Raw genomic sequence first — 4,840 nt, forward strand, 5'->3', positions numbered from 1 at the left:
AGAGGTGCCCCTGCGCGCAACGAACAAACAACAATGATAACAAATGCGCGCGATAAAACACTCATTAAAATGTTATACTACGCGTACAGGGTGATATAATTTATTGTTTTTCAACGTCGAACTGTCGTTTCCTTCGCCGACCGTTCTTGAAAATATCATTTTCCTACGACTCGTGTACAATCATAACCCTGAAAATGTTATATTTTTTACCGTTTTCTCTCGTAACGACACGTTCGACTGAACCGTATAAATTATCTACGCGCGAAATCGAAATTAACTAACCGACAAATACACGAGTTTGCCCGATACTCGCGAATTTTAAAATTAACTTATCCTAATGCGGAGACAGCTTTGCGTGGACGACTAAACTTACCGGTAACAAACGGCCGTAACGGTGATTCAGCACTTTTCTGAAATGTTGTGCAATCACATCAATGTTTATAAGCGGACATTCGAAAGTCTAAACGAGCGGAAATAGCACCAACAGTTCACTACTCTCGCTCCGAAAAAAAATCACCCTGTAAATGTGCACGCAATAGTATGCGTGTTGCATTATGTGACGCAAACGAACGTTTCTTTGGTTCTGTTGTTTTTATTTTTATTTTTTTTTTTTCAAATATCCGTTCACTGCTTTGAACGCAAACGCTTTCCTCCTTTTCTCAACGTTCTCGTGTTGTTTTTCTTTTTACGCACAGGTCGCATTACTCACCACCTAAAACGTGCCTAACGGCCGTGATTTTATGGTTTTCTAGTCCGAGCCCAAATATGATGTGAACTCTTATTAACAAATTTAATTTTCCTCCGTCGTCGCGCATAGGCACTGCGGTATTAATATTCACGTCGAGTCAGATGAAAATTACTGAACGGTTAGTCGTCAACCGCGAACGCCATGATGATAATAATAATAATAGCAGATTGGAACCGTTGCACGTCGATCGAACGAGTTCCGTAATATGATAAAAATCGTACACAACTCTTTTACACGACATCACCGTGTAATAATTATAGTCAACGGCAGTCAGTTCCATCCAATCACAAGGTTAATTGATCGCGTACAAATATCATGCGTACCCAATAGTTTTTTTTTTTTTTTGTAATGATAATGTTTGTAAACTTCAAAGTTTATGGATATTATGCGCGGGAGAAAATTTTTATTTTAAATGTCGGATGTTTATGTATTTTCAATATTCTTTATTTTACAAATTAAAATATGTTTTTGCAACATATTATTGTACCACCGAAAATGCGAGAAACATATTTATAAATTCTTATAAAATGCTCGATCCTTTAATGATTACCTTCTCGTTAGTATAGCAAGCATGAAACCCTTATTATCATTCGGCGTAACGTCACTTTGCGTCCATCAAAATCATTTCAGATGTAACGTTCGCTAAAAACTCGATTCCGAAACAAGTTATTTTTGAAGTGACTAGTTTTTATTTATTGTTTTCGGACAAATAAAACGAATGAACGATCGAGTATATTATAAAATAATCTCGTTTATAGAACTATTCGGGTTCAGAATGTCACACCTATGTACAATCAAACGCGTTATTACATCTGGTTCTCTTTATACAGTAGTTACTGTCAATAATATTCACAATACTACTTCAGTTACAGAAATGTCTCGGAAATTTTTACTAGATATATATACGGTCATTCGGACACTATGCAGACTAGCAAATATTAAAACAAAATGACTCACCTCTTAGTGCACGTTCAACATCCAAATCGAAAAACATCTTAAAATCAGTGGTGTGCTTGACTAACTGGTAGGTACCACATATGACTTTACAAATCCAAAATATAATGTAAAACCGTCGAAACCTAATCCAAATATTACCCCATTGTATGCACCTGTCAATTCCAGCTCTTAAACAAAGCTTTCTATTATCGAATTACAATTATTTAAATCCCAAATCTGATTTTCATAATTAAAGAAAATAGACATTGCCCATTTTCATGTAATCGTTTCATATTAAAGTACAACACTATTTAATTTTATTCGCTTTTTGCTTTACTGCCAGACACGAGATCTGGATTTGTGGCCGAGGCCTTATCATCCGCACACCTTCTATTAACGCGAGGGGTTACTCAAGGGGCACGGTCAAAAAGGACCCCAAGGTATGACCAAGAGCCCCGGGTCGTCGTATGGACCACCAGCACTGAGTTGAGACCCGTACCCTTTCATTCCGGGAACACGAGAACCGTGTTGGGACCCACGGTCTCCACTGGGTATTGTGTTTTTGTTACTATCTCGCGTTGTGCCACAACCACCACATTTCAAACGAAGTAGGCACCTCAACCTTGGGGGCACCGGGTCTGGAACGGCTATGTCGGTCTGGCGTGCGGTGGGGCTCCCCCTCCCGATGTACCGACTAGGTTTTCAGTTGACATCGGTTGGTCAATCCAAGGTTTTTGACCCCTACCACTATTTTGGCTTCCCAAGCCGGCTAGAGGGGGGCCGTATTTATTTTATTTTTTACTGCCATACAGTGAGATATTTAAATCTTCAATTAAATATTCCATACACTCCATACATACGAATAGCTATTTACCAATGAGCTTTAATTACGGACTGCAATAATGTATAGAATAAATGAAAACGTTTTGCTTTTTAATTAGGTGCCATTATTGCATGTTTACATGCGTTATATTATACCTACATATTTTTAGAATATATAAATATATATATAGTATATATTATGTAAAATCTTGTATAAAATAAACATCGGCTCAGACTCATTTCCCGGCATGAGTAGTTTTAAACATGTACAGAATTTGTTTTAATTTAACTTAATGTTTATTCGTATATTACTGAGTTGGTGACCATTTTGAAAGCGAAAAAATACTCGAGTATTACTCTCACATTTTAAATTTCCATTGAGTTCTTCAACCGTTGTATATATATATATATATATATGTATTTATTTATTTACAGTGTATATAAAATATCCGAACCAGGAACACCAGCGAGTGTCAATACAAAAATGTTTTCAATTAAATTGTTTTTAATACCCAAATATAAAAGATTTTTAACCCCCTTTAGGAATCTATAAATTTAATCATGAGAGAGAAAATATTCAATCGAATTTCGCTTGGGGCAACATAAAGTTTAATATTTTATTTTAACGACAATGAAAAACTGTATAAAGTTTTATTCTACGTCTATATAGATTATCAATAGGAGTAAATTTTCAATAGTTTTTAAGTAAACTTTACTTTTTAGATCCCATGCGTAGCAAAAAATTTATTGATTTTACAATTAATAATGACATTTTTTTCCATAAACAATTGTTTAAGAAATAAATCTGCACCAAAAATTTCATATGATCAGAAATTAGATACAGATATATGAAGTATTAAAATTCATCTTGAGTTTGTCAATGATTTTACATATATTAAATAAATCTAAACACGAAAATCTAAACTTTGAAACAAAATTGTTATATCAAACAAGCGTTTATAGTTATCTTTCTAAAAAAAAAAATAGCAATTACATAAATATTTCATATCTTTGTAAGTCGTTTTCCCTAGTGTTGAAAATTCAGAAGGTTCGACTCAGAAATTTTATATCATAACGGTTTAAAAGTATAAAATACACCAAAACTAATTATTTTCACGAATAATGAAGATTATTACTCTCTTAAATAATTTAATTTTTGCTAAATATTTTCCAAATAAAATTAATACTTCAATTGTTTTGAAACTTGTATTTTAATACAAAATTTTATCATTCTTTTATTATATGATAAATCTGTATAACAATTATAAAAGGTTATTTATACGGATTTTATATTATTACATCGATGACCCTTGCTCAGAATTATTTTATGAACGTGGGAATTATTTTTATAATATTTAAATATCATATTATTATGATAATATCAAACTCTTTATTATATCTCCTGTATAAGATTATTGTAAAATTATTATTAGAACTCTTATAAATGTATTATATTGAAATCATTATATAAAATAATGGATATTGGAATATTTTTAATTTATTTAATCAATTATATCATAATATATCATAATATATCGTAATATGATACTAAATTGATTAATAAACCAATAAAAATTATAAAATAATTTATAAACCTTATGATAATAATGTATAAGTATGGAAACTTACTTAAATTATTATTGTAAATTGGTAAAGTTTAACAAAAGTAAATGATTTTTATAATATTTGTTAATTGTTTTTATAACTATTTACATAAAGCGTGATAACAACTTTTCATTATATTACTAATAATTATATATATAGTCGAATCCACTTAATAGGGAAAAATAATCAGTCCAAACGAATGTATTCGTTTAGGGCAATTTAACATCGTTTATTGGAGACAAACCATCAGTTATAAGGGGCATATAATCTATGCATACCTACTTTCTTATCAAAACTGTAATTACCTAATATTTATGTCTCTAACAAATTTTATTTAATAATTTCATGTTTAATTAATAATAATTACCTATATATTTTACTTTTGCTAATAATTTACTTATCTCCTATTATCACATATTCCATGAAGATAAATGAGTCGACTAGCTCGCTTACAAAATTTTTTTTTTCGATAGTATATAATATAATTTACGATATCATAATACTAGTGTGTATTAAAAATAATAATTTTTAAACAAAGTATAAATTATTTATGTATTTTTTTTTATAATTAAGTTATAATAATGCACTTTAAAAGTTTTTCATTTTTTATTTTTTTTTTTTTTTTTAATCGGTTTATTGTGACAGTTGGATAATGGTGACCAAATTTATCTGTATGTTCAGCATATATATATATATATATATATATATATATATATATATATATATATA

This window comes from Sipha flava, unplaced genomic scaffold (genome assembly GCF_003268045.1).
Source record: "Sipha flava isolate LNK unplaced genomic scaffold, YSA_version1 264_pilon_pilon, whole genome shotgun sequence".
Classification (NCBI taxonomy): domain Eukaryota; kingdom Metazoa; phylum Arthropoda; class Insecta; order Hemiptera; family Aphididae; genus Sipha; species Sipha flava.